At 47.5% G+C, this 27,344-nt stretch overlaps 28 non-coding genes across 28 annotated transcripts; 7 read left to right on the top strand and 21 right to left on the bottom strand.

The window, feature by feature from the left end:
- Nucleotides 1-1,536: 1,536 nt before the first annotated feature.
- On the bottom strand, nt 1,537-1,699 carry LOC135016916 (U1 spliceosomal RNA). The gene has a single exon (XR_010214887.1). It is a non-coding gene; the product is annotated as a U1 spliceosomal RNA (small nuclear RNA).
- Nucleotides 1,700-1,851: 152 nt separating this feature from the next.
- Nucleotides 1,852-2,015, bottom strand: LOC135016907 (U1 spliceosomal RNA). The gene has a single exon (XR_010214878.1). It is a non-coding gene; the product is annotated as a U1 spliceosomal RNA (small nuclear RNA).
- Nucleotides 2,016-2,689: 674 nt separating this feature from the next.
- On the bottom strand, nt 2,690-2,852 carry LOC135016912 (U1 spliceosomal RNA). The gene has a single exon (XR_010214883.1). It is a non-coding gene; the product is annotated as a U1 spliceosomal RNA (small nuclear RNA).
- Nucleotides 2,853-3,004: 152 nt separating this feature from the next.
- On the bottom strand, nt 3,005-3,168 carry LOC135016908 (U1 spliceosomal RNA). The gene has a single exon (XR_010214879.1). It is a non-coding gene; the product is annotated as a U1 spliceosomal RNA (small nuclear RNA).
- Nucleotides 3,169-3,842: 674 nt separating this feature from the next.
- Nucleotides 3,843-4,005, bottom strand: LOC135016911 (U1 spliceosomal RNA). The gene has a single exon (XR_010214882.1). It is a non-coding gene; the product is annotated as a U1 spliceosomal RNA (small nuclear RNA).
- Nucleotides 4,006-4,154: 149 nt separating this feature from the next.
- LOC135016914 (U1 spliceosomal RNA) lies at nt 4,155-4,319 on the bottom strand. The gene has a single exon (XR_010214885.1). It is a non-coding gene; the product is annotated as a U1 spliceosomal RNA (small nuclear RNA).
- A 670-nt stretch (nt 4,320-4,989) lies between these two features.
- Nucleotides 4,990-5,152, bottom strand: LOC135016910 (U1 spliceosomal RNA). The gene has a single exon (XR_010214881.1). It is a non-coding gene; the product is annotated as a U1 spliceosomal RNA (small nuclear RNA).
- Nucleotides 5,153-5,304: 152 nt separating this feature from the next.
- LOC135016906 (U1 spliceosomal RNA) lies at nt 5,305-5,468 on the bottom strand. The gene has a single exon (XR_010214877.1). It is a non-coding gene; the product is annotated as a U1 spliceosomal RNA (small nuclear RNA).
- Nucleotides 5,469-6,440: 972 nt separating this feature from the next.
- LOC135016905 (U1 spliceosomal RNA) lies at nt 6,441-6,603 on the bottom strand. Its single transcript, XR_010214876.1, has one exon. It is a non-coding gene; the product is annotated as a U1 spliceosomal RNA (small nuclear RNA).
- A 674-nt stretch (nt 6,604-7,277) lies between these two features.
- LOC135016918 (U1 spliceosomal RNA) lies at nt 7,278-7,440 on the bottom strand. Its single transcript, XR_010214889.1, has one exon. It is a non-coding gene; the product is annotated as a U1 spliceosomal RNA (small nuclear RNA).
- A 152-nt stretch (nt 7,441-7,592) lies between these two features.
- LOC135016930 (U1 spliceosomal RNA) lies at nt 7,593-7,756 on the bottom strand. The gene has a single exon (XR_010214900.1). It is a non-coding gene; the product is annotated as a U1 spliceosomal RNA (small nuclear RNA).
- A 671-nt stretch (nt 7,757-8,427) lies between these two features.
- LOC135016909 (U1 spliceosomal RNA) lies at nt 8,428-8,590 on the bottom strand. Its single transcript, XR_010214880.1, has one exon. It is a non-coding gene; the product is annotated as a U1 spliceosomal RNA (small nuclear RNA).
- Nucleotides 8,591-8,742: 152 nt separating this feature from the next.
- Nucleotides 8,743-8,906, bottom strand: LOC135016924 (U1 spliceosomal RNA). Its single transcript, XR_010214895.1, has one exon. It is a non-coding gene; the product is annotated as a U1 spliceosomal RNA (small nuclear RNA).
- A 674-nt stretch (nt 8,907-9,580) lies between these two features.
- Nucleotides 9,581-9,743, bottom strand: LOC135016917 (U1 spliceosomal RNA). The gene has a single exon (XR_010214888.1). It is a non-coding gene; the product is annotated as a U1 spliceosomal RNA (small nuclear RNA).
- A 152-nt stretch (nt 9,744-9,895) lies between these two features.
- On the bottom strand, nt 9,896-10,059 carry LOC135016904 (U1 spliceosomal RNA). The gene has a single exon (XR_010214875.1). It is a non-coding gene; the product is annotated as a U1 spliceosomal RNA (small nuclear RNA).
- Nucleotides 10,060-10,203: 144 nt separating this feature from the next.
- On the top strand, nt 10,204-10,319 carry LOC135016921 (U5 spliceosomal RNA). The gene has a single exon (XR_010214892.1). It is a non-coding gene; the product is annotated as a U5 spliceosomal RNA (small nuclear RNA).
- Nucleotides 10,320-10,589: 270 nt separating this feature from the next.
- Nucleotides 10,590-10,706, top strand: LOC135016928 (U5 spliceosomal RNA). Its single transcript, XR_010214898.1, has one exon. It is a non-coding gene; the product is annotated as a U5 spliceosomal RNA (small nuclear RNA).
- Nucleotides 10,707-10,992: 286 nt separating this feature from the next.
- Nucleotides 10,993-11,105, top strand: LOC135016927 (U5 spliceosomal RNA). The gene has a single exon (XR_010214897.1). It is a non-coding gene; the product is annotated as a U5 spliceosomal RNA (small nuclear RNA).
- A 4,821-nt stretch (nt 11,106-15,926) lies between these two features.
- LOC135016913 (U1 spliceosomal RNA) lies at nt 15,927-16,090 on the bottom strand. The gene has a single exon (XR_010214884.1). It is a non-coding gene; the product is annotated as a U1 spliceosomal RNA (small nuclear RNA).
- A 144-nt stretch (nt 16,091-16,234) lies between these two features.
- Nucleotides 16,235-16,350, top strand: LOC135016922 (U5 spliceosomal RNA). Its single transcript, XR_010214893.1, has one exon. It is a non-coding gene; the product is annotated as a U5 spliceosomal RNA (small nuclear RNA).
- Nucleotides 16,351-16,620: 270 nt separating this feature from the next.
- Nucleotides 16,621-16,736, top strand: LOC135016923 (U5 spliceosomal RNA). Its single transcript, XR_010214894.1, has one exon. It is a non-coding gene; the product is annotated as a U5 spliceosomal RNA (small nuclear RNA).
- A 286-nt stretch (nt 16,737-17,022) lies between these two features.
- On the top strand, nt 17,023-17,138 carry LOC135016920 (U5 spliceosomal RNA). Its single transcript, XR_010214891.1, has one exon. It is a non-coding gene; the product is annotated as a U5 spliceosomal RNA (small nuclear RNA).
- Nucleotides 17,139-17,413: 275 nt separating this feature from the next.
- On the top strand, nt 17,414-17,529 carry LOC135016926 (U5 spliceosomal RNA). The gene has a single exon (XR_010214896.1). It is a non-coding gene; the product is annotated as a U5 spliceosomal RNA (small nuclear RNA).
- A 6,595-nt stretch (nt 17,530-24,124) lies between these two features.
- LOC135016902 (U1 spliceosomal RNA) lies at nt 24,125-24,288 on the bottom strand. Its single transcript, XR_010214873.1, has one exon. It is a non-coding gene; the product is annotated as a U1 spliceosomal RNA (small nuclear RNA).
- A 671-nt stretch (nt 24,289-24,959) lies between these two features.
- LOC135016919 (U1 spliceosomal RNA) lies at nt 24,960-25,122 on the bottom strand. The gene has a single exon (XR_010214890.1). It is a non-coding gene; the product is annotated as a U1 spliceosomal RNA (small nuclear RNA).
- A 152-nt stretch (nt 25,123-25,274) lies between these two features.
- LOC135016929 (U1 spliceosomal RNA) lies at nt 25,275-25,438 on the bottom strand. Its single transcript, XR_010214899.1, has one exon. It is a non-coding gene; the product is annotated as a U1 spliceosomal RNA (small nuclear RNA).
- Nucleotides 25,439-26,109: 671 nt separating this feature from the next.
- On the bottom strand, nt 26,110-26,272 carry LOC135016915 (U1 spliceosomal RNA). Its single transcript, XR_010214886.1, has one exon. It is a non-coding gene; the product is annotated as a U1 spliceosomal RNA (small nuclear RNA).
- Nucleotides 26,273-26,424: 152 nt separating this feature from the next.
- LOC135016903 (U1 spliceosomal RNA) lies at nt 26,425-26,588 on the bottom strand. Its single transcript, XR_010214874.1, has one exon. It is a non-coding gene; the product is annotated as a U1 spliceosomal RNA (small nuclear RNA).
- Nucleotides 26,589-27,344: the final 756 nt, after the last annotated feature.

Here is a 27,344-nt window from a genome sequence, read left to right as displayed (position 1 = left end):
TGTGTTTAAGTTGCTTGAATCAAATCTTTCCCTTCCCTACTGTAATCAGTTCCTTTTCTGAGTTATGTGGTAAACCATTTATTCTTTCATACAAAGCCCTGCCTGCCTTTCTTTGTGTCTGGGGAAACCTTGCCTCTCTGCCAGGAATAGAGAAGAGCTGCTGCTGAAGGAGGAATAGTCCATCAAGGTATCCCTGACCTGTTCCACATAGTTTACACACTTGTTATACCGGGGTGTTACATTGTGTGTGACTGACCTTAGGAAGAAACCGGAGCCTCCACTGCAGTGACCCAGCAACCAGGGCACGGGAGTATACAGTGCCGCTGGGAGTGATGAAGCTGCAGTAAAGATGTCTATTAGACCTAGCCTGCTGCAGCCCTTGTAGATTCTCATAAAAAAAGTTCTTCTTTTCTTGTCAAAATTAATAGCTAAGAATAGGCTGCTTGAGGCAGGCCCCTGTTAAGTGGCCTGCTACTGAAGGCAACAACTACAAACTGAGCTCCCTGTTCATGGAAGCGGGGTTATAGAGGAGAATGCACTGAGCATCTTGGGAACAGTCAAAAGCTTTGAGCCGGTTGGTGCCTCAGATCAAGATCCTACTCTACACCCCAATGTGAATCCTTGTGGAGTCCAGTGTACCCCACAGAAGAAATTAATGTGTCACACCCATTGGCAGCAACCTTAGAATAGCTGCTGACGGGCACAATTGAGAAAGGAAGGGGGGGGGGGACATTTGAATCCAGCACATAGATGCAATTCAAATATGTAATTTGAACCTTCCTATTTTAAAATATAATGGATGAACCTCACCCTGTGAGAACAATCTTCATGATATAGAGATCTCATATGCAAAATAAGTATGAGTTGGGATAGGGCTGGGGAGGGTGGCTGCTCGGGCAGCCCCTCCCCCGTCAAGTTAAGGAGATTCAACTGAGGAAGCACAAGGGAACTCTCGTCTGGGGACAACAACTGCAGGGAGACCACATCTTTTCAGATGAACATGGGAGGGCGGAAGGCTGCCTAATACTGAAGCACCATCAAATATCAAACCATATGCAATAACTAGTACAAGCATTCCTGGGGGAAGGTCTGCAGGAGACGAATTTGCATACGGTGATGTCATCCAAGCAGTGGGCCAAAGTTGGCTGGAACCCTCATCTGCATATGAATAGAGAAAAGGGTTATGCAGGGCATGGCGGCCTTTTGCGGCGCTTGGATGACCCCTAGTTCGCATTAAACACCTCCACCCTCCTTCGGTGTGGGGCTCATGTTGACTATGCCCCAGCCCCTGAAGCATTCAAGCTGATTTCTTGCAGCAGCTGGGCACTGTAACAGCTCCAGAGCTGCTCTGTAAGGCAAATAAAAGGGTGTGGGCCCTGCAGCACTACCTGTAGTTCGCATTGTGCGTTGGAAGGCACAAAGTAATCAGACGGGAGAAGTCAGGATAGTGCGCAAGGGCATAGAAGGGAGCGGATCAAGAAAAGAGAAGTGGAAACAGACAGCAAACTAGGCTGGAGAGAGACCTGAGACAAAGAGATCTGAATTATACGAGAGCCGACCAGGGGAAACACAAATTATGCAGTCAAGTTTCCCACATTTGGGGAAATCGCAGGGGCAGCACAGCCAGAGTGCAATGGGTGAGCCTTGCCCTGGGAGAAGCACCTTCAAGATCATAGTATCTCACCTGGCAGGTAAGTAGGAGTTGGGCTAGAGCTGGGGAGGGTCGCTGCTCGGGCACCCCCCTGTCAAGTGAAGGAGATCCAACTGAGGCAGCACAATGGAACTCTCGAAAGAAGAACAAGGCTAGAGGAAGATCTGAGACAAAGAAATCTGACTTTTACCAGAGCTGACCAGCGGAAAACACAAACACAGTCCCCCACTACCACAAATAATGCAGGCGAGTTTCCCACATTTGGGGAAATCACAGGGGTCAGCATACCCAGAATGCAATGAATGAACCTCACCCTGGGTGAACAATCTTCATGACCATGGTGTCTCCTATGCAAAATAAGTATGATTTGGGATAGGGCTGGGGAGGGCCGCTGCTCAGGCACATCTCTGTCAAGTAAAGTTAATTCAACTGAGGCAGCAAAAGGGAACTCTCATCTGGGGACAACAACTGCAGGGAGAACACATATTTTCAGATGAACATGGGAGGGCAGAAGGCTGCCTAATACTGAAGCACCCCCAAACAACAAACCAAATGCAACAACTAGTGCAAGCATTCCTGGGGGAAGGCCTGCAGCAGATGGATTTGCATATGGTGATGTTATCCAAGCAGTGGGTCAAAGTTGGCTTCAACCCTCATCTGCATATGAAAAGAGAAAAGGGGCGTGCAGGGCATGGCGGCCTTTTGCGCTGCTTGGATGACCCCTAGATCGCATTAAACACCCCCACCCTCCTTTGGTGTGGGGCTCATGTTGGCCATGCCCCATCCCATGAAGCATTCAAGCTGATTTCTTGCAGCAGCTGGGCACTGTAACAGCTCCAGAGCTGCTCTGTAAGGCAAGTAAAAGGGTGTGGGCCCTGCAGCACCACCTGTAGTTTGCATTGTGCATTGGAAGGCACAAAGTAAGCAGACGGGAGGAGAAGTTAGGATAGTGCACAAGGGTATAGAAGGGAGGGGCTCAAGAAAAGAGAAGTGGAAACAGACAGCAAACTAGGCTGGAGAGAGACCTGAGACAAAGAGATCTGAATTATACGAGACCTGACCAGGGGAAACACAAATTATGCAGTCAAGTTTCCCACATTTGGGGAAATCGCAGGAGCAGCACACCCAGAGTGCAATGGGTGAGCCTTGCCCTGGGAGAAGCACCTTCATGATCATAGTATCTCACCTGGCAGGTAAGTAGGAGTTGGGCTAGAGCTGGGGAGGGTCGCTGCTCGGGCACCCCCCTGTCAAGTGAAGGAGATCCAACTGAGGCAGCACAAAGGAACTCTCGAAAGAAGAACAAGGCTAGAGGAAGATCTGAGACAAAGAAATCTGACTTTTACCAGAGCTGACCAGAGGAAAGCACAAACACAGTCCACCACTATCACAAATAATGCAGTCGAGTTTCCCACATTTGGGGAAATCACAGGGGTCAGCATACCCAGAGTGCAATGAATGAACCGCACCTTGGGAGAACAATCTTCATAACAATGGTATCTCCTATGCAAAATAAGTATGATTTGGGATAGGGCTGGGGAGGGCCGCTGCTCAGGCACATCTCTGTCAAGTAAAGGAGATTCAACTGAGGCAGCACAAGGGAACTCTCATCTGGGGACAACAACTGCAGGGAGAACACATATTTTCAGATGAACATGGGAGGGCAGAAGGCTGCCTAATACTGAAGCACCCCCAAACAACAAACCAAATGCAACAACTAGTGCAAGCATTCCTGGGGGAAGGCCTGCAGCAGATAGATTTGCATATGGTGATGTCATCCAAGCAGTGGGTCAAAGTTGGCTTCAACCCTCGTCTGCATATGAAAAGAGAAAAGGGGCGTGCAGGGCATGGTGGCCTTTTGCGGCACTTGGCTGACCCCTAGTTTGCATTAAACACCTCCACCCTCCTTCGGTGTGGGGCTCATGTTGGCTATGCCCCAGCCCCTGAAGCATTCAAGCTGATTTCTTGCAGCAGCTGGGCACTGTAACAGCTCCAGAGCTGCTCTGTAAGGCAAGTAAAAGGTTGTGGGCCCTGCAGCACTACCTGTAGTTCGCATTGTGCGTTGGAAGGCACAAAGTAAGCAGAAAGGAGGAGAAGTCAGGATAGTGCGCAAGGGCATAGAAGGGAGCTGCTGAAGAAAAGAGAAGTGGAAACAGACAGCAAACTAGGCTGGAGAGAGACCTGAGACAAAGAGATCTGAATTATACGAGACCTGACCAGGGGAAACACAAATTATGCAGTCAAGTTTCCCACATTTGGGGAAATCGCAGGAGCAGCACACCCAGAGTGCAATGGGTGAGCCTTGCCCTGGGAGAAGCACCTTCATGATCATAGTATCTCACCTGGCAGGTAAGTAGGAGTTGGGCTAGAGCTGGGGAGGGTCGCTGCTCGGGCACCCCCCTGTCAAGTGAAGGAGATCCAACTGAGGCAGCACAAAGGAACTCTCGAAAGAAGAACAAGGCTAGAGGAAGATCTGAGACAAAGAAATCTGACTTTTACCAGAGATCAGAGGAAAACACAAACACAGTCCCCCACTACCAACAAATAAAGCAGTCGCGTTTCCCACATTTGGGGAAATCACAGGGGTCAGCATACCCAGAATGCAATGAATGAACCTCACCCTGGGAGAGTAATCTTCATGACCATGGTATCTCCTATGCAAAATAAGTATGATTTGGGATAGGGCTGGGGAGGGCCGCTGCTCATGCACATCTCTGTCAAGTAAAGGAGATTCAACTGAGGCAGCACAAGGGAACTCTCATCTGGGGACAACAACTGCAGGGAGAACACATATTTTCAGATGAACATGGGAGGGCAGAAGGCTGCCTAATACTGAAGCACCCCCAAACAACAAACCAAATGCAACAACTAGTGCAAGCATTCCTGGGGGAAGTTCTGCAGAAGACGGATTTGCATACGGTGATGTCATCCAAGCAGTGGGTCAAAGTTGGCTTCAACCCTCATCTGCATATGAAAAGAGAAAAGGGGCGTGCAGGGCATGGCGGCCTTTTGCGGTGCTTGGATGACCCCTAGTTCGCATTAAACACCCCACCCTCCTTTGGTGTGGGGCTCATGTTGGCCATGCCCCATCCCCTGAAGCATTCAAGCTGATTTATTGCAGCAGCTGGGCACTGTAACAGCTCCAGAGCTGCTCTGAACGGCAAGTAAAAGGGTGTGGGCCCTGCAGCACTACCTGTAGTTTGCATTGTGCATTGGAAGGCACAAAGTAAGCAGACGGGAGAAGTCAGGATAGTGCGCAAGGGCATAGAAGGGAGCGGCTCAAGAAAAGAGAAGTTGAAACAGACAGCAAACTAGGCTGGAGAGAGACCTGAGACAAAGAGATCTGAATTATACGAGAGCCGACCAGGGGAAACACAAATTATGCAGTCAAGTTTCCCACATTTGGGGAAATCGCAGGAGCAGCACACCCAGAGTGCAATGGGTGAGCCTTGCCCTGGGAGAAGCACCTACATGATCATAGTATCTCACCTGCCAGGTAAGTAGAAGTTGGGCTAGAGCTGGGGAGGGTCGCTGCTCGGGTACCCCCCTGTCAAGTGAAGGAGATCCAACTGAGGCAGCACAAGGGAACTCTCGAAAGAAGAACAAGGCTAAAGGAAGATCTGAGACAAAGAAATCTGACTTTTACCAGAGCTGACCAGAGGAAAGCACAAACACAGTCCCCCACTACCACAAATAAAGCAGTCGAGTTTCCCACATTTGGGGAAATCACAGGGGTCAGCATACCCAGAATGCAATGAATGAACCTCACCGTGGGAGAACAATCTTCATGACCATGGTATCTCCTATGCAAAATAAGTATGATTTGGGATAGGGCTGGGGAGGGCCGCTGCTCAGGCACATCTCTGTCAAGTAAAGGAGATTCAACTGAGGCAGCACAAGGGAACTCTCATCTGGGGACAACAACTGCAGGGAGAACACATATTTTCAGATGAACATGGGAGGGCAGAAGGCTGCCTAATACTGAAGCACCCCCAAACAACAAACCAAATGCAACAACTAGTGCAAGCATTCCTGGGGGAAGGCCTGCAGCAGATGGATTTGCATACGGTGATGTCATCCAAGCAGTGGGTCAAAGTTGGCTTCAACCCTCGTCTGCATATGAAAAGAGAAAAGGGGCGTGCAGGGCATGGCGGCCTTTTGCGGCGCTTGGATGACCCCTAGTTCGCATTAAACACCTCCACCCTCCTTCGGTGTGGGGCTCATGTTGGCTATGCCCCAGCCCCTGAAGCATTCAAGCTGATTTCTTGCAGCAGCTGGGCACTGTAACAGCTCCAGAGCTGCTCTGTACGGCAAGTAAAAGGGTGTGGGCCCTGCAGCACTACCTGTAGTTTGCATTGTGCATTGGAAGGCACAAAGTAAGCAGACAGGAGGAGAAGTCAGGATAGTGCACAAGGGTATAAAAGGGAGGGGCTCATGAAAAAAGAAGTGGAAACAGACAGCAAACTAGGCTGGAGAGAGACCTGAGACAAAGAGATCTGAATTATACGAGAGCCGACCAGGGGAAACACAAATTATGCAGTCAAGCTTCCCACATTTGGGGAAATCAGAGTGCAATGGGTGAGCCTTGCCCTGGGAGAAGCACCTTCATGATCATAGTATCTCACCTGGCAGGTAAGTAGGAGTTGGGCTAGAGCTGGGGAGGGTCGCTGCTCGGGCACCCCTCTGTCAAGTGAAAGAGATCCAACTGAGGCAGCACAAGGAAACTCTCGAAAGAAGAACAAGGCTAGAGGAAGATCTGAGACAAATAAATCTGTCTTTTACCAGAGCTGACCAGAGGAAAGCACAAACACAGTCCCCCACTACCACAAATAATGCAGTCGAGTTTCCCACATTTTGGAAATCACAGGGGTCAGCATACCCAGAATGCAATGAATGAACCTCACCCTGGGAGAACAATCTTCATGACCATGGTATCTCCTATGCAAAATAAGTATGATTTGGGATAGGGCTGGGGAGGGCCGCTGCTCAGGCACATCTCTGTCAAGTAAAGGAGATTCAACTGAGGCAGCACAAGGGAACTCTCATCTGGGGACAACAACTGCAGGGAGAACACATATTTTCAGATGAACATGGGAGGGCAGAAGGCTGCCTAATACTGAAGCACCCCCAAACAACAAACCAAATGCATCAACTAGTGCAAGCATTCCTGGGGGAAGGCCTGCAGCAGATGGATTTGCATACGGTGATGTCATCCAAGCAGTGGGTCAAAGTTGGCTTCAACCCTCGTCTGCATATGAAAAGAGAAAAGGGGCGTGCAGGGCATGGCGGCCTTTTGCGGCGCTTGGATGACCCCTAGTTCACATTAAACACCTCCACCCTCCTTCGGTGTGGGGCTCATGTTGGCTGTGCCCCAGCCCCTGAAGCATTCAAGCTGATTTCTTGCAGTAGCTGGGCACTGTAACAGCTCCAGAGCTGCTCTGTACGGCAAGTAAAAGGGTGTGGGCCCTACAGCACTACCTGTAGTTTGCATTGTGCATTGGAAGGCACAAAGTAAGCAGACAGGAGGAGAAGTCAGGATAGTGCACAAGGGTATAAAAGGGAGGGGCTCATGAAAAAAGAAGTGGAAACAGACAGCAAACTAGGCTGGAGAGAGACCTGAGACAAAGAGATCTGAATTATACGAGAGCCGACCAGGGGAAACACAAATTATGCAGTCAAGCTTCCCACATTTGGGGAAATCGCAGGGGCACCACACCCAGAGTGCAATGGGTGAGCCTTGCCCTGGGAGAAGCACCTTCATGATCATAGTATCTCACCTGGCAAGTAAGTAGGAGTTGGGCTAGAGCTGGGGAGGGTCGCTGCTCGGGCACCCCCCTGTCAAGTGAAAGAGATCCAACTGAGGCAGTACAAGGGAACTCTCGAAAGAAGAACAAGGCTAGAGGAAGATCTGAGACAAATAAATCTGACTTTTACCAGAGCTGTCCAGAGGAAAGCACAAACACAGTCCCCCACTACCACAAATAATGCAGTTGAGTTTCCCACATTTGGGGAAATCACAGGGGTCAGCATACCCAGAATGCAATGAATGAACCTCACCCTGGGAGAACAATCTTCATGACCATGGTATCGCCTATGCAAAATAAGTATGATTTGGGATAGGGCTGGGGAGGGCTGCTGCTCAGGCACATCTCTGTCAAGTAAAGGAGATTCAACTGAGGCAGCACAAGGGAACTCTCATCTGGGGACAACAACTGCAGGGAGAACACATATTTTCAGATAAACATGGGAGGGCAGAAGGCAGCCTAATACTGAAGCACCCCCAAACAACAAACCAAATGCAACAACTAGTACAAGCATTCCTGGGGGAAGGCCTGCAGCAGATGGATTTGCATATGGTGATGTCATCCAAGCAGTGGGTCAAAGTTGGCTTCAACCCTCGTCTGCATATGAAAAGAGAAAAGGGGCGTGCAGGGCATGGCGGCCTTTTGCGGCGCTTGGATGACCCCTAGTTCGCATTAAACACCTCCACCCTCCTTCGGTGTGGGGCTCATGTTGGCTATGCCCCAGCCCCTGAAGCATTCAAGCTGATTTCTTGCAGCAGCTGGGCACTGTAACAGCTCCAGAGCTGCTCTGAACGGCAAGTAAAAGGGTGTGGGCCCTGCAGCACTACCTGTAGTTTGCATTGTGCATTGGAAGGCACAAAGTAAGCAGACGGGAGAAGTCAGGATAGTGCGCAAGGGCATAGAAGGGAGCGGCTCAAGAAAAGAGAAGTTGAAACAGACAGCAAACTAGGCTGGAGAGAGACCTGAGACAAAGAGATCTGAATTATACGAGAGCCGACCAGGGGAAACACAAATTATGCAGTCAAGTTTCCCACATTTGGGGAAATCGCAGGAGCAGCACACCCAGAGTGCAATGGGTGAGCCTTGCCCTGGGAGAAGCACCTACATGATCATAGTATCTCACCTGCCAGGTAAGTAGAAGTTGGGCTAGAGCTGGGGAGGGTCGCTGCTCGGGTACCCCCCTGTCAAGTGAAGGAGATTCAACTGAGGCAGCACAAGGGAACTCTCGAAAGAAGAACAAGGCTAGAGGAAGATCTGAGACAAATAAATCTGACTTTTACCAGAGCTGACCAGAGGAAAGCACAAACACAGTCCCCCACTACCACAAATAATGCAGTCGAGTTTCCCACATTTGGGGAAATCACAGGGGTCAGCATACCCAGAATGCAATGAATGAACCTCACCCTGGGAGAACAATCTTCATGACCATGGTATCTCCTATGCAAAATAAGTATGATTTGGGATAGGGCTGGGGAGGGCCGCTGCTCAGGCACATCTCTGTCAAGTAAAGGAGATTCAACTGAGGCAGCACAAGGGAACTCTCATCTGGGGACAACAACTGCAGGGAGAACACATATTTTCAGATGAACATGGGAGGGCAGAAGGCTGCCTAATAATGAAGCACCCCCAAACAACAAACCAAATGCAACAACTAGTGCAAGCATTCCTGGGGGAAGGCCTGCAGCAGATGGATTTGCATACGGTGATGTCATCCAAGCAGTGGGTCAAAGTTGGCTTCAACCCTCGTCTGCATATGAAAATAGAAAAGGGGCGTGCAGGGCATAGCGGCCTTTTGCGGCGCTTGGATGACCCCTAGTTCGCATTAAACACCTCCACCCTCCTTCGGTGTGGGGCTCATGTTGGCTATGCCCCAGCCCCTGAAGCATTCAAGCTGATTTCTTGCAGCAGCTGGGCACTGTAACAGCTCCAGAGCTGCTCTGTACGGCAAGTAAAAGGGTGTGGGCCCTGCAGCACTACCAGTAGTTTGCATTGTGCATTGGAAGGCACAAAGTAAGCAGACAAGAGGAGAAGTCAGGATAGTGCACAAGGGTATAAAAGGGAGGGGCTCATGAAAAAAGAAGTGGAAACAGACAGCAAACTAGGCTGGAGAGAGACCTGAGACAAAGAGATCTGAATTATACGAGAGCCGACCAGGGGAAACACAAATTATGCAGTCAAGCTTCCCACATTTGGGGAAATCGCAGGGGCACCACACCCAGAGTGCAATGGGTGAGCCTTGCCCTGGGAGAAGCACCTTCATGATCATAGTATCTCACCTGGCAGGTAAGTAGGAGTTGGGCTAGAGCTGGGGAGGGTCGCTACTCGGGCACCCCCCTGTCAAGTGAAAGAGATCCAACTGAGGCAGCACAAGGGAACTTTTGAAAGAAGAACAAGGCTAGAGGAAGATCTGAGACAAATAAATCTGACTTTTACCAGAGCTGACCAGAGGAAAGCACAAACACAGTCCCCCACTACCACAAATAATGCAGTCGAGTTTCCCACATTTGGGGAAATCACAGGGGTCAGCATACCCAGAATGCAATGAATGAACCTCACCCTGGGAGAACAATCTTCATGACCATGGTATCGCCTATGCAAAATAAGTATGATTTGGGATAGGGCTGGGGAGGGCCGCTGCTCAGGCACATCTCTGTCAAGTAAAGGAGATTCAGCTGAGGCAGCACAAGGGAACTCTCATCTGGGGACAACAACTGCAGGGAGAACACATATTTTCATATAAAAATCTTGGTCATGCTCTGGTTTCTCTTCAGAACGAACAAATCTTTCGCCTCTTACTAAAGATTTCCGTGGAGAGGAGCAAAACCGAGTTTTATCTCAATTTTTGCATGCCCCATCTTTTTGGGGTTTCTTTTACCGGTTTAAAGATAGAATGAGTGTGCTTTAATGTAAGCTCATTTGCATAGAAATGACAGTAAATGTTTATTTATGTTCAAACAGAACTTTCTTGACCATGCTACTTGCTTTAAAGATCTGGGAGCACATGGAATACAGTACAAACCATGCTTATAGCAAGGAGAAGCCAGGTGAGAAATCTGCTTTCTTTCAAATTGGGCACTCACTTTGATCTGAATGAGGACTGCTGGCACAGCACTCAGGCGACAGGTGGAATCTTGGTCATGCTCTGGTTTCTCTTCAGAACGAACAAATCTTTCGCCTTTTATTAAAGATTATCCGTGGAGAGGAGCAAAACTGAATTTTATCTCAATTTTTGCATGCCCCATATTATTGGGGTTTCTTTTATCAGTTTAAAGACAGAACGAGTGTGCTTTCTTGTTAGCTTTAATGTAAGTTTATTTGCATAACAATGACAATAAATGTCTGTTTCTTTTCAAGCAGAACTTTCTTGACCATACTAATTGCTTGAAAGATCTGGGAGCACATGGAAAAGAGTACAAACCATGTTTATAGCAAGGGGAAGCCTGGTGAGAAATCTGCTTTCTTTCTTTCAAATTGGGTGCTCACTTTGAGCTGAATGAGGACTGCTGGCATGGCACTCAGGCGACAGGTGGAATCTTGGTCATGCTCTGGTTTCTCTTCAGAACGAACAAATCTTTCGCCTTTTACTAAAGATTTCCGTGGAGAGGAGCAAAACTGAGTTTTATCTCAATTTTTGCATGCCCCATATCATACCTCCCAACTGTCCCGATTTTCGCGGGACAGTCCCGTTTTTTGGGGACTGTCCCGCTGTCCCACCTGCGGGCCGCAGTGTCCCGCGGTGGGGAGGACAATTGGGAGGCTCTGTCTGTCGCTGCCCTGCTTAGCAGAGCAGCGGTGAATAGACGCTGTGCGCATGCGCACAGCGTCTATTCACTGAAGTCAGAGGGAGAGGTGGCATGCCAGCGGCTCACAGAGCGCTGGGCATGCCCGCTCAGTGCCGAAAACGGGGGCGTGACTCGCGATCGCGGGTCCTCCCGCGAAGCCACGCCCCCTTTTACTTAGGCCACACCCTTTTTGGGAGCGCGCGCGACTTCGCCGCGCGTGTGTCCCTCTTTGCGAGCCGACAAAGTTGGGAGGTATGCCCATATTATTGGGGTTTCTTTTATCAGTTTAAAGACAGAACGAGTTTGCTTTCTTGTTAGCTTTAATGTAAGTTTATTTGCATAACAATGACAGTAAATGTTTGTTTCTTTTCAAACAGAACTTTCTTGACCATGCTACTTGCTTGAAAGATCTGGGAGCACATGGAAAACAGTACAAACCATGCAGTATCACAAGAGCCTTTATTTGATCTTTCATGAAGATAGAGCAGAATTGAGGACACGTCAACAATTTCTGCCGAAGGTGGTTCATCTTTCCACATGGTGCCTTTGGCCACTGACACCTTCGTTGAGTCAAAGTCTCTGGCTGTGGTCAGAACTTTGAAAATTTATGTCACCAGAACGGTTCAGATTAGGAAAACAGAGGCTCTGTTTGTCCTGTATGCTCCCAACAGGATTGGGTGTCCTGCTTCCATGTAGACCATTATGCGCTGGATCTGTGGTAAGATTCAGCATGCTCATTCCATGGCAGGATTGCCGTTACTGAATTAGGTGAAGACCCATTCTACTAGAAAGGTGGGTTCATCCTGGGCAGCTGGTCGGGGAGTCTCGGCATTGCAACTTTGCCGAGCAGCTATTTAGTAAACACTTTTGCTAAGTTTTACAAGTTTGATACCTTGGCCGATGATAACTTCAAGTTGGGTCATTCGGTGCTGCAGAGTCGTACGCACTCTTCCACCCGTTCAAGAGCTTTGGTATAACCCCATGGTTCTTAATGTGACCCCAGCATCCTCTAGGTCGTATGAGAAAATAGGATTTTAATACCTACCGGTAAATCCTTTTCTCTTAGTCTGTAGAGGATGCTGGGCACCCGTCCCAGTCCATACTGTGTCTGCAGTTATTACTTGTGGTTATACACATGTTGTGTTATGGTTCTGGTCAGCTTTTTGCTGCAATTGTTCATGCCGTTGGCTTGTGTTCTGTTGAATGCCACGTTCTGCGGCATGCTTAAGGTGTGAGCTGGTAAGATGCTCACCTTAGTTTAACAATAAATCCTTTCCTCGAAATGTCCGTCTCCATGGGCACAGTTCCTATAACTGGAGTCTGGAGGAGGGGCATAGAGGGAGGAGCCAGTTCACACCCTTTGATAGTCTTAAAGTGCCCATGTCTCTTGCGGATCCCGTCTATACCCCATGGTTCTTAATGTGACCCCAGCATCCTCTACGGACTAAGAGAAAAGGATGCCCTTGCGCACTATCCTGACTTCTCCTCCCGTCTGCTTACTTTGTGCCTTCCAACGCACAATGCAAACTACAGGTGGTGCTGCAGGGCCCACACCCTTTTACTTGCCTTACAGAACAGCTCTGGAGCTGTTACAGTGCCCAGCTGCTGCAAGAAATCAGCTTGAATGCTTCAGGGGATGGGGCATGGCCAACATGAGCCCCACACCAAAGGAGGGTGGGGGTGTTTAATGAGAACTAGGGGTCATCCAAGCACTGCAAAAGGCCGCCATGCCCTGCACGCCCCTTTTCTCTTTTCATATGCAGATGAGGGTTCCAGCCAACTTTGGCCCACTGCTTGAATAACATCACTGTATGCAAATCCGTCTGCTGCAGACCTTCCCCCAGGAAGGCTTGTACTAGATGTTGCATATGGTTTGATATTTGATGGTGCTTCAGTATTAGGCAGCCTTCCGCCCTCCCATGTTCATCTGAAAAGATGTGGTCTCCCTGCAGTTGTTGTCCCCAGACGAGAGTTCCCTTGTGCTTCCTCAGTTGAATCTCCTTAACTTGACGGGGGAGGGGCTGCCCGAGCAGCCACCCTCCCCAGCCCTATCCCAACTCATACTTATTTTGCATATGAGATCTCTTGATCATGAAGATTGTTATCACAGGGTGAGGTTCATCCATTATATTTTAAAATAGGAAGGTACAAATTACATATTTGAATTGCATTTATGTGCTGGATTCAAATGTCCCCCCCCCCCCCTTCCTTTCTCAATTGTGCCCGTCAGCAGCTATTCTAAGGTTGCTGCCAATGGGTGTGACACATTAATTTCTTCTGTGGGGTACACTGGACTCCACAAGGATTCACATTGGGGTGTAGAGTAGGATCTTGATCTGAGGCACCAACCGGCTCAAAGCTTTTGACTGTTCCCAAGATGCTCAGTGCATTCTCCTCTATAACCCCGCTTCCATGAACAGGGAGCTCAGTTTGTAGTTGGTGCCTTCAGTAGCAGGCCACTTAACAGGGGCCTGCCTCAGGCAGCCTATTCTTAGCTATAAATTTTGACAAGAAAAGAAGAACTTGTTTTATGAGAATCTACAAGGGCTGCAGCAGGCTAGGTCTAATAGACATCTTTACTGCAGCTTCATCACTCCCAGCGGCGCTGTATACTCCCGTGCCCTGGTTGCTGGGTCACTGCAGCGGAGGGTCCGGTTTCATCCTAAGGTCAGTCACACACACACCACCCTTCCGGATCACGAGGCCGCTGATGAAGGGGAGCGTGGCCGTAGGGGGTGGACCGTGTGCGCACTGGCGTGGACACTGATTACTGGGCAGCCGCTCCACTAGCCACCAGGTACAGTTAAGGAGCACAGGTCTGGGGGTTTTTCTCCTATATTAACCCAATTTTGTACTGCCCGCAGCGCATTGTGATAGGTAATAGGGCCTGATTCAGGTTGGATTGCAATCACAATAAGCGATCCAACTGCAAAAATTGCTAAGAGCATACGCATGTGCCTGCATTTTCTGCGGCACCCCGCAGAGAATGCGATCGCCTCTGCCTGTCAATCGGGGCGGGGGGGGGATAGGTGGGTCAGCAACACTCCATTTCCAAGTCAGGGATGGAGCGGTGCGGGGGCAAGGCTTCAAAATGGGGTCTGCAACGGAGGAGACACAGGGGGCGTGGTCACAGCGGCTGTATGACATCACATTCAGCCGCTGTGATCACAAAAATGGTGGCGGCTTCCTGCGCGCACATACAGTCTGCACCAGCAGGAGGCTACACCATTTTTTATGATCACGCTGAACTGCAGTGCGACTGCAATTACAGCATGGTCAAGAAGGGAGGCGTCATGCTGGGTGGCCATGCCCTTTCACTGTGCAGGAGCCAGCACTGCTCACACACTAGTCCCCGGGTGCAGCCCCCAACCCCCGGGACACCCGGAGCAACAAAATGTAGATTCAGGCCACCAGGCCACGCCCCTACCTATGAAACCATGCCTCCTTTTTACCATTGCGCTGCTTATCTGCGCGCACTGCATTACAATCTCCCTCGCCACCTCTCTGGGTGTCACCAGTGATAGTGACACCTCTGCCATGCTTGTAGCAGCTGGTCCTAAGATCTACGCCTCAAGCCCTGAGTGTTTGCCCTTGTGACTTGTTGATCATCATAGCGAAGCAGATGCTTACAGAAAACTGCAGGGGCTTAGATTGAAAATAAAAAAATTGATGGGTATAAGGTAGAGAGGAGCGGGTTCGGTTCTCCGAGAACCGAATTCCCCACGAACTCCACGTTGTTTACACTGGTCCGAGGCAGGCTCGGTTGTTCCCGCCTGACTCGGAAAACCTGAACAAGGGAAAATGTCATCATCCCGCTGTCGGATTCTCGCGAGATTCGGATTCCATATAAAGAGCTGCTTGTTGCCGCCATTTTTACTCGTGCTTTGAAGAGAGAGCGGAACGGACGTGGCTATGTTCTCTCAGTGGAAATCTCAATATCAGTGCTCAGTATCAGTGGTTACTTATTGCTGCTCAGTAATACTAGTAGTGTGTCTCTCCTGCTCAGTGTCAGTTCTCAGTAGTATCCTCATCAGTGCTCAGTATCACTGCTCATTGTCTTGTGCTGCATTGTGGTGCTCAGCATACTACAGTACATTACTAATAGTCCAGTGCTGCATCTTGCTGCTCAGTGTCAGTTCTAGTATCCTCATCAGTGCTCACTATCACTGTTCATTGCATTTTGGTTTTCTGTATACTACAGTAACATAGTAATATAGTAACATATAGTAACATAGTTTTTGAGGTTGAATAGAGGCAAATTGCCCATCGTGTTCAACCTGTTTTAAGTTGTGATGATTCTACATACTTGCTGAATAATGTTTTATGACTAGTTAGCTACTATAACTCATGTTACCCCCGGATTAACCATGTTGATATTTTAAGTATTATAACCTTAGATAGCTTTTTCATTCAGAAATGTATCCATTCCTTTTTTAAATCCAATTACAGAGTCCGCCATTACCACCTTCCCTGGCAGGGAATTCCACATCCTGATTGCCCTAACAGTGAAGATCATAGTATCTCACCTGGCAGGTAAGTAGGAGTTGGGCTAGAGCTGTGGAGGATTGCTGCTCGGGCACCCCCTGTCAAGTGAAGGAGATCCAACTGAGGCAGCACAAGGGAACTCTCGAAAGAAGAACAAGGCTAGAGGAAGATCTGAGACAAAGAAATCTGACTTTTACCAGAGCTGACCAGAGGAAAGCACAAACACAGTCCCCCACTACCACAAATAATGCAGTCGAGTTTCCCACATTTGGGGAAATCACAGGGGTCAGCATACCCAGAATGCAATGAATGAACCTCACCCTGGGAGAACAATCTTCATGACCATGGTATCTCCTATGCAAAATAAGTATGATTTGGGATAGGGCTGGGGAGGGCCGCTGCTCAGGCACATCTCTGTCAAGTAAAGGAGATTCAACTGAGGCAGCACAAGGGAACTCTCATCTGGGGACAACAACTGCAGGGAGAACACATATTTTCAGATGAAAATCTTGGTCATGCTCTGGTTTCTCTTCAGAACGAACAAATCTTTCGCCTTTTACTAAAGATTTCCGTGGAGAGGAGCAAAACTGAGTTTTACCTCAATTTTTGCATGCCCCATCTTTTTGGATTTTCTTTTATCGGTTTAAAGATAGAATGAGTGTGCTTTAATGAAAGCTCATTTGCATAGAAATTACAGTAAATGTTTGTTTCTTTTCAAACAGAACTTTCTTGACCATGCTACTTGCTTGAAAGATCTGGGAGCACATGGAATACAGTACAAACCATGCTTATAGCAAGGAGAAGCCAGGTGAGAAATCTGCTTTCTTTCAAATTGGGCGCTCACTTTGATCTGAATGAGGACTGCTGGCATGGCACTCAGGCGACAGGTGGAATCTTGGTCATGCTCTGGTTTCTCTTCAGAATGAACAAATCTTTCGCCTTTTATTAAAGATTTCCGTGGAGAGGAGCAAAACTGAGTTTTATCTCAATTTTTGCATGCCCCATATTATTGGGGTTTCTTTTATCAGTTTAAAGACAGAACGAGTGTGCTTTCTTGTTGGCTTTAATGTAAGTTTATTTGTATAACAATGATAGTAAATGTCTGTTTCTTTTCAAACAGAACTTTCTTGACCATGCTACTTGCTTGAAAGATCTGGGAGCACATGGAAAAGAGTACAAACCATGCTTATAGCAAGGGGAAGCCTGGTGAGAAATCTGCTTTCTTTCTTTCAAATTGGGTGCTCACTTTGAGCTGAATGAGGACTGCTGGCATGGCACTCAGGCGACAGGTGGAATCTTGGTCATGCTCTGGTTTCTCTTCAGAACGAACAAATCTTTCGCCTTTTACTAAAGATTTCCGTGGAGAGGAGCAAAACTGAGTTTTATCTCAAATTTTGCATGTCCCATCTTATTGGGGTTTTATTTTATCTGTTTAAAGATAGAACGAGTGTGCTTTAATGTAAGCTCATTTGCATAGAAATGACAGTAAATGTTTGTTTCTTTTCAAACAGAACTTTCTTGACTATACTAATTGCTTGAAAGATCTGGGAACACATGGAAAAGAGTACAAACCATGTTTATAGCTAGGGGAAGCCTGGTGAGAAATCTGCTTTCTTTCTTTCAAATTGGGTGCTCACTTTGAGCTCAATGAGAACTGCTGGCATGGCACTCAGGCGACAGGTGGAATCTTGGTCATGCTCTGGTTTCTCTTCAGAACTAACAAATATTTCGCCTTTTATTAAAGATTTCCGTGGAGAGGAGCAAAACTGAGTTTTATCTCAATTTTTGCATGCCCCATATTATTGGGGTTTCTTTTATCAGTTTAAAGACAGAACGAGTGTGCTTTCTTGTTAGCTTTAATGTAAGTTGCCATAGATGCAGTGAAACACATGTGTAGGGCACGGCGTGTCCGCGTGTATTTGACTCATGTGAAATGTTATAAAACAAAAATATATGATTATGATGTTAGCTGTTAGTCTCCACTAATAGGGAATAGAAGCTGAGCTATAAGAAAGGAATACACTAGATATGATGTCACTTAGCAATTACAATGTCTAAAGTGCATACAGATAGCTACTAATAACTCTTGATAAGAAAGTATATCAGTGTGGGTATATTTATATGATGGGATATTGGGACTAGTGAATATATATCACTCCTGCTGTCCAGATTGGCAATAACCAGACAATTATGATAAGAGTAGAGATGTCACATGGGCTGCTATAGATATTAATTTAATGCTGTATGTGTCATTTGTTACAAATGGATACATTTTCTATGAGTCAGCCTAGCAGCTGCATGTTCTAACAGAACACTATCCTCACACAGAATCTGCTAACCTTGAGATAACTAAATGACAGTGTGTAACAGTCTCTTTACTATAAGACTGTTACAAAGTAATATATATATATTTGAAGTCAGTCTAGCAGCTGTGTGTTCCAGCAGTTTATAAGACAAAGAAAATCTCCTATTGTGGAATCTAGACACATGGGACTGCTGGCCTGTGTCATACTATTTCTATGTAATACCAGTAACATGTATATAACTGTTACATAATTGTTACAAATGGATAAATCTTTGAGTCAGCCTAGCAGCTGCATGTCCTAACAGGACACCATAAATCCTTTACAGTGTAACAAATTGATTGGTAACACTTAAAGGCTGGAGAGCAGTTATATGCCTTACTAGCATACTCAATATACCACATTATTACACCAGTTACCACGATTATTGACAGCGCATTTGATATATTATATTACCCTCACACTGAGTCTGTTTACCTTTAGATAACTAAGTGACCGAATATGTAACAGTTTCTCTATCATAAGACTGTTACAAAGTGAGATAGATATATTTGGAAGTCAGTCAAACAGCTGTGTGTTTCAGCGGTTTATAAGAAAATTCCTCATTGTGGAATCTGGACCACTAAGGGTTATTATATATATAGCACATGGAATTGCCACATCTCCCTATATGATAATTTCATTACACTGTAACATAATAAGAATTAACTCTTTAACAGTGTAAATAGAGAGTAATGAATCTCTGACACATGGAATATATTATTTCTTAGATGAATTGGATAAACCATTATGACAGACACTTTGCTTCTTAATAAGAATTGAGGTGGCTATACCTCTAAGGAAAGCATTATTGCCTACGCCTAGATCAGATTAAATAAGATCTGGCTGAATATATGAAGGAAGGTTGCTATTTATATGAGAATTGGAATTGCTATATTCCTTAAGGCAACCCCACCGATTGATATATGTTGTCAATTAAGTATATCTGAACGGCTATATCTGGACCAGATTTAATAAGATCTGGCTGATTATATGAAGGAGGGCTGCTATTTATATTGGAATTGCCATATTCCTTAAGGCAACCGCACCTGTTGGTATATCTCGCCAATTAACTATATCTAAACAGCTAAATTAAAGCTATTCATCATTTTTTTAGTTTGGATATTAATAAATATGATCTTTCCATGATCCATAGAGATTTCCCTATCAAGTGATTCCTTATCCGATATAGAAAGCTATCCCCCTGTGGTATTGAATTTAGGAATATAGTCTTAGGGGACACAGAGAAATAAGTGATCCCCATCTACCTAAGCACCCCACAAATTGGAGGTTAGCTTACCGGTTATACTCAATCACCCCCACAAATTCGCCAATGGGGATGGCTTCCCGGGAGGTAACCCCTATTGAGTGAAGGGAGTATATAGGATACGACCCAGTGGTACCTGACGACATAGATACTAACAGCTATTTAATAACATTACGCTAGAAAGTGATTATTAGCAACATATATATCTATATAAACAACCCCGCCAGGGTTGTGCCTTCAAAAATAATCACACACGGACACGCTTTTTAAACCTTTTTTTCACATCTCTTTATTCTTCTTATGCACATGTATGTTAGTTCTGTGATTTTAACATTTATGTTTCACTGCAGTTTGGGATAATAATATTAATATTTATCCAATTTTAATACATACTTAATAAAGGTTATATTTTATGATTCATTCATTCTGTCCAGTGCGTCAACAGTGCAGATTTCTTCTTGTTTTTTCTCCCAAATTCTATAACAATGACAGTAAATGTTGTTTCTTTTCAAACAGAACTTTCTTGACCATGCTACTTGCTTGAAAGATCTGGGAGCACATGGAAAACAGTACAAACCATGCAGTATCACAAGAGCCTTTATTTGATCTTTCATGAAGATAGAGCAGAATTGAGGACACGTCAACAATTTCTGCCGAAGGTGGTTCATCTTGGTGCCTTTGGCCACTGACACCTTCGTTGAGTCAAAGTCTCTGGCTGTGGTCAGAACTTTGAAAATTTATGTCACCAGAACGGTTCAGATTAGGAAAACAGAGGCTCTGTTTGTCCTGTATGCTCCCAACAGGATTGGGTGTCCTGCTTCCATGTAGACCATTATGCGCTGGATCTGTGGTAAGATTCAGCATGCTCATTCCATGGCAGGATTGCCATTACTGAATTAGGTGAAGACCCATTCTACTAGAAAGGTGGGTTCATCCTGGGCAGCTGGTCGGGGAGTCTCGGCATTGCAACTTTGCCGAGCAGCTATTTAGTAAACACTTTTGCTAAGTTTTACAAGTTTGATACCTTGGCTGATGATAACCTCAAGTTGGGTCATTCGGTGCTGCAGAGTCGTACGCACTCTCCCACCCGTTCAAGAGCTTTGGTATAACCCCATGGTTCTTAATGTGACCCCAGCATCCTCTAGGTCGTATGAGAAAATAGGATTTTAATACCTACTGGTAAATCCTTTTCTCTTAGTCCGTAGAGGATGCTGGGCACCCGTCCCAGTCCATACTGTGTCTGCAGTTATTACTTGTGGTTATACACATGTTATGTTATGGTTCTGGTCAGCTTTTTGCTGCAATTGTTCATGCCGTTGGCTTGTGTTCTGTTGAATGCCACGTTCTGCGGCATGCTTAAGGTGTGAGCTGGTAAGATGCTCACCTTAGTTTAACAATAAATCCTTTCCTCGAAATGTCCGTCTCCCTGGGCACAGTTCCTATAACTGGAGTCTGGAGGAGGGGCATAGAGGGAGGAGCCAGTTCACACCCTTTGAAAGTCTTAAAGTGCCCATGTCTCTTGCGGATCCCGTCTATACCCCATGGTTCTTAATGTGACCCCAGCATCCTCTACGGACTAAGAGAAAAGGATGCCCTTGCGCACTATCCTGACTTCTCCTCCCGTCTGCTTACTTTGTGCCTTCCAACGCACAATGCGAACTACAGGTGGTGCTGCAGGGCCCACACCCTTTTACTTGCCTTACAGAACAGCTCTGGAGCTGTTACAGTGCCCAGCTGCTGCAAGAAATCAGCTTGAATGCTTCAGGGGATGGGGCATGGCCAACATGAGCCCCACACCAAAGGAGGGTGGGGGTGTTTAATGCGAACTAGGGGTCATCCAAGCACCGCAAAAGGCCGCCATGCCCTGCATGCCCCTTTTCTCTTTTCATATGCAGATGAGGGTTCCAGCCAACTTTGGCCCACATCTTGGATGACATCACCGTATGCAAATCCGTCTTCTGCAGACCTTCCCCCAGGAATGCTTGTACTAGTTGTTGCATATGGTTTGATATTTGATGGTGCTTCAATATTAGGCAGCCTTCCACCCTCCCATGTTCATCTGAACAGATGTGGTCTCCCTGCAGTTGGTGTCCCCAGACGAGAGTTCCCTTGTGCGTCCTCAGTTGAATCTCCTTAACTTGACGGGGGAGGGGCTGCCCGAGCAGCCACCCTCCCCAGCCCTATCCCAACTCATACTTATTTTGCATATGAGATATCTTGATCATGAAGATTGTTCTCACAGGGTGAGGTTCATCCATTATATTTTAAAATAGGAAGGTACAAATTACATATTTGAATTGCATCTATGTGCTGGATTCAATTGTGCCCGTCAGCAGCTATTCTAAGGTTGCTGCCAATGGGTGTGACACATTAATTTCTTCTGTGGGGTACACTGGACTCCACAAGGATTCACATTGGGGTGTAGAGTAGGATCTTGATCTGAGGCACCAACCGGCTCAAAGCTTTTGACTGTTCCCAAGATGCTCAGCGCATCCTCCTCTATAACCCCGCTTCCATGAACAGGGAGCTCAGTTTGTAGTTGGTGCCTTCAGTAGCAGGCCACTTAACAGGGGCCTGCCTCAGGCAGCCTATTCTTAGCTATTAATTTTGACAAGAAAAGAAGAACTTGTTTTATGAGAATCTACAAGGGCTGCAGCAGGCTAGGTCTAATAGACATCTTTACTGCAGCTTCATCACTCCCAGCGGCGCTGTATACTCCCGTGCCCTGGTTGCTGGGTCACTGCAGCGGAGGCTCCAGTTTCTTCCTAAGGTCAGTCACACACACACCGCCCTTCCGGATCACGAGGCCGCTGATGAAGGGGAGCGTGGCCGTAGGGGGTGGACCGTGTGCGCACTGGCGTGGACACTGATTACTGGGCAGCCGCTCCACTAGCCACCAGGTACAGTTAAGGAGCACAGGTCTGGGAGTTTTACTCCTATATTAACCCAATTTTGTACTGCCCGCAGCGCATTGTGATAGGTAATAGGGCCTGATTCAGGTTGGAATGCAATCACAATAAGCGATCCAACTGCAAAATTTGCTAACAGCATACGCATGTGCCTGCATTTTCTGCGGCACCCCGCAGAGAATGCGATCGCCTCTGCCTGTCAATCGGGGCGGGGGGGGGGAGAGGGGGGTCAGCAACACTCCATTTCCAAGTCAGGGATGGAGCGGTGCGGGGGCAAGGCTTCAAAATGGGGTCTGCAACGGAGGAGACACAGGGGGCGTGGTCACAGCGGCTGTATGACATCACATTCAGCCGCTGTGATCACAAAAATGGTGGCGGCTTCCTGCGCGCACATACAGTCTGCACCAGCAGGAGGCTACACCATTTTTTATGATCACGCTGAACTGCAGTGCGACTGCAATTACAGCATGGTCAAGAATGGAGGCGTCATGCTGGGTGGCCATGCCCTGTCACTGTGCAGGAGCCAGCACCGCACACACACTAGTCCCCGGGTGCAGCCCCCAACCCCCGGGACACCCGGAGCAACAAAATGTAGATTCAGGCCACCAGGCCACGCCCCTACCTATGAAACCATGCCTCCTTTTTACCATTGCACTGCTTATCTGCGCGCACTGCATTACAATCTCCCTCGCCACCTCTCTGGGTGTCACCAGTGATAGTGACACCTCTGCCATGCTTGTAGCAGCTGGTCCTAAGATCTACGCCTCAAGCCCTGAGTGTTTGCCCTTGTGACTTGTTGATCATCATAGCGAAGCAGATGCTTACAGAAAACTGCAGGGGCTTAGATTGAAAATAAAAAAATTGATGGGTATAAGGTAGAGAGGAGCGGGTTCGGTTCTCCGAGAACCGAATTCCCGACGAACTCCACGTGGTTTACACTGGTCCGAGGCAGGCTCGGTTGTTCCCGCCTGACTCGGAAAACCTGAACAAGGGAAAATGTCATCATCCCGCTGTCGGATTCTCGCGAGATTCGGATTCCATATAAAGAGCTGCGCGTTGCCGCCATTTTTACTCGTGCATTGAAGAGAGAGCGGAGAGGACGTGGCTATGTTCTCTCAGTGGAAATCTCAATATCAGTGCTCAGTATCAGTGGTTACTTATTGCTGCTCAGTAATACTAGTAGTGTGTCTCTCCTGCTCAGTGTCAGTTCTCAGTAGTATCCTCATCAGTGCTCAGTATCACTGCTCATTGTCTTGTGCTGCATTGTGGTGCTCAGCATACTACAGTACATTACTAATAGTCCAGTGCTGCATCTTGCTGCTCAGTGTCAGTTCTAGTATCCTCATCAGTGCTCACTATCACTGCTCATTACATTGTGGTGTTCTGTATACTACAGTAACATAGTAATATAGTAACATATAGTAACATAGTTTTTGAGGTTGAATAGAGGCAAATTGCCCATCGTGTTCAACCTGTTTTAAGTTGTGATGATTCTACATACTTGCTGAATAATGTTTTATGACTAGTTAGCTACTATAACTCATGTTACCCCCGGATTAACCATGTTGATATTTTAAGTATTATAACCTTGGATAGCTTTTTCATTCAGAAATGTATCCATTCCTTTTTTAAATCCAATTACAGAGTCCGCCATTACCACCTTCCCTGGCAGGGAATTCCACATCCTGATTGCCCTAACAGTGAAGATCATAGTATCTCACCTGGCAGGTAAGTAGGAGTTGGGCTAGAGCTGTGGAGGATTGCTGCTCGGGCACCCCCTGTCAAGTGAAGGAGATCCAACTGAGGCAGCACAAGGGAACTCTCGAAAGAAGAACAAGGCTAGAGGAAGATCTGAGACAAAGAAATCTGACTTTTACCAGAGCTGACCAGAGGAAAGCACAAACGCAGTCCCCCACTACCACAAATAATGCAGTCGAGTTTCCCACATTTGGGGAAATCACAGGGGTCAGCATACCCAGAGTGCAATGAATGAACCTCACCCTGGGAGAACAATCTTCATGACCATGGTATCTCCTATGCAAAATAAGTATGATTTGGGATAGGGCTGGGGAGGGCCGCTGCTCAGGCACATCTCTGTCAAGTAAAGGAGATTCAACTGAGGCAACACAAGGGAACTCTCATCTGGGGACAACAACTGCAGGGAGAACACATATTTTCAGATGAACATGGGAGGGCAGAAGGCTGCCTAATACTGAAGCACCCCCAAACAACAAATCAAATGCAACTACTAGTGCAAGCATTCCTGGGGGAAGGCCTGCAGCAGATGGATTTGCATATGGTGATGTCATCCAAGCAGTGGGTCAAAGTTGGCTTCAACCCTCGTCTGCATATGAAAATAAAAAAGGGGTGTGCAGGGCATGGCGGCCTTTTGCGGCGCTTGGATGACCCCTAGTTCGCATTAAACACCTCCACCTTCCTTCGGTGTGGGGCTCATGTTGGCTATGCCCCAGCCCCTGAAGCATTCAAGCTGATTTCTTGCAGCAGCTGGGCACTGTAACAGCTCCAGAGCTGCTCTGTAAAGCAAGTAAAAGGGTGTGGGCCCTGCAGCACTACCTGTAGTTTGCATTGTGCGTTGGAAGGCACAAAGTAAGCAGACGGGAGAAGTCAGGATAGTGCACAAGGGCATAGAAGGGAGCGGCTCAAGAAAAGAGAAGTGGAAACAGACAGCAAACTAGGCTGGAGAGAGACCTGAGACAAAGAGATCTGAATTATACGAGAGCCGACCAGAGGAAACACAAATTATGTAATCAAGTGTCCCACATTTGGGGAAATCGTAGGAGCAGCACACCCAGAGTGCATTGGGTGAGCCTTGCCCTGGGAGAAGCACCTTCCTGATCATAGTATCTCACCTGGCAGGTAAGTAGGAGTTGGGCTAGAGCTGGGGAGGGTCGCTGTTCGGGCACCCCCCTGTCAAGTGAAGGAGATCCAACTGAGGCAGCACAAGGAAACTCTCGAAAAAAGAACAAGGCTAGAGGAAGATCTGAGACAAAGAAATCTGACTTTTACCAGAGCTGACCAGAGGAAAGCACAAACACAGTCCCCCACTACCACAAATAATGCAGTCGAGTTTCCCACATTTGGGGAAATCACAGGAGTCAGCATACCCAGAATGCAATGAATGAACTTCACCCTGGGAGAACAATCTTCATGACAATTGTATCTCCTATGCAAAATAAGTATGATTTGGGATAGGGCTGGGGAGGGCCGCTGCTCAGGCACATCTCTGTCAAGTAAAGGAGATTCAACTGAGGCAGCACAAGGGAACTCTCATCTGGGGACAACAACTGCAGGGAGAACACATATTTTCAGATGAACATGGGAGAGCAGAAGGCTGCCTAATACTGAAGCACCCCCAAACAACAAACCAAATGCAACAACTAGTACAAGCATTCCTGGGAAAAGGTCTGCAGAAGACGGATTTGCATACGGTGATGTCATCCAAGCAGTGGGCCAAAGTTGGCTGGAACCCTCATCTGCATATGAAAAGAGAAAAGGGGTATGCAGGGCATGGCGGCCTTTTGCGGCGCTTGGATGACCCTTAGTTAGCATTAAACACCTCCACCCTCCGTCGGTGTGGGGCTCATGTTGGCTATGCCCCAGCCCCTGAAGCATTCAAGCTGATTTCTTGCAGCAGCTGGGCACTGTAACAGCTCCAGAGCTGCTCTGTAAGGCAAGTAAAAGGGTGTTGGCCCTGCAGCACTACCTGTAGTTTGCATTGTGCGTTGGAAGGCACAAAGTAAGCAGACAGGTGAAGTCAGGAGAGTGCACAAGGGCATAGAAGGCAGCGGCTCAAGAAAAGAGAAGTGGAAACAGACAGCAAACTAGGCTGGAGAGAGACCTGAGACAAAGAGATCTGAATTATACGAGAGCCGACCAGGGGAAACACAAATTATGCAGTCAAGTTTCCCACATTTGGGGAAATCACAGGAGCAGCACACCCAGAGTGCAATGGGTGAGCCTTGCCCTGGGAGAAGCACCTTCATGATCATAGTATCTCACCTGGCAGGTATGTAGGAGTTGGGCTAGAGCTGGGGAGGGTCGCTGCTCGGGTACCCCCCTGTCAAGTGAAGGAGATCAAACTGAGGCAGCACAATGGAACTCTCGAAAGAAGAACAAGGCTAGAGGAAGATCTGAGACAAAGAAATCTGACTTTTACCAGAGCTGACCAGAGGAAAACACAAACACAGTCCCCCACTACCACAAATAATGCAGTTGAGTTTCCCACATTTGGGGAAATCACAGGGGTCAGCATACCCAGAATGCAATGAACGAACCTCACCCTGGGAGAACAATCTTTATGACCATGGTATCTCCTATGCAAAATAAGTATGATTTGGGATAGGGCTGGGGAGGGCCGCTGCTCAGGCACATCTCTGTCAAGTAAAGGAGATTCAACTGAGGCAGCACAAGGGAACTCTCATCTGGGGACAACAACTGCAGGGAGAACACATATTTTCAGATGAACATGGGAGAGCAGAAGGCTGCCTAATACTGAAGCACCCCCAAACAACAAACCAAATGCAACAACTAGTGCAAGCATTCCTGGGGGAAGGCCTGCAGCAGATAGATTTGCATATGGTGATGTCATCCAAGCAGTGGGTCAAAGTTGGCTTCAACCCTCGTCTGCATATGAAAAGAGAAAAGGGGCGTGCAGGGCATGGTGGCCTTTTGCGGCACTTGGCTGACCCCTAGTTTGCATTAAACACCTCCACCCTCCTTCGGTGTGGGGCTCATGTTGGCTATGCCCCAGCCCCTGAAGCATTCAAGCTGATTTCTTGCAGCAGCTGGGCACTGTAACAGCTCCAGAGCTGCTCTGTAAGGCAAGTAAAAGGGTGTGGGCCCTGCAGCACTACCTGTAGTTCGCATTGTGCGTTGGAAGGCACAAAGTAAGCAGAAAGGAGGAGAAGTCAGGATAGTGCGCAAGGGCATAGAAGGGAGCGGCTCAAGAAAAGAGAAGTGGAAACAGACAGCAAACTAGGCTGGAGAGAGACCTGAGACAAAGATATCTGAATTATACGAGACCTGACCAGGGGAAACACAAATTATGCAGTCAAGTTTCCCACATTTGGGGAAATCGCAGGAGCAG

Source organism: Pseudophryne corroboree, unplaced genomic scaffold, assembly GCF_028390025.1.
Source record: "Pseudophryne corroboree isolate aPseCor3 unplaced genomic scaffold, aPseCor3.hap2 scaffold_3057, whole genome shotgun sequence".
Lineage (NCBI taxonomy): Eukaryota > Metazoa > Chordata > Amphibia > Anura > Myobatrachidae > Pseudophryne > Pseudophryne corroboree.
This window is presented reverse-complemented; position numbering and strand designations above follow the sequence as displayed.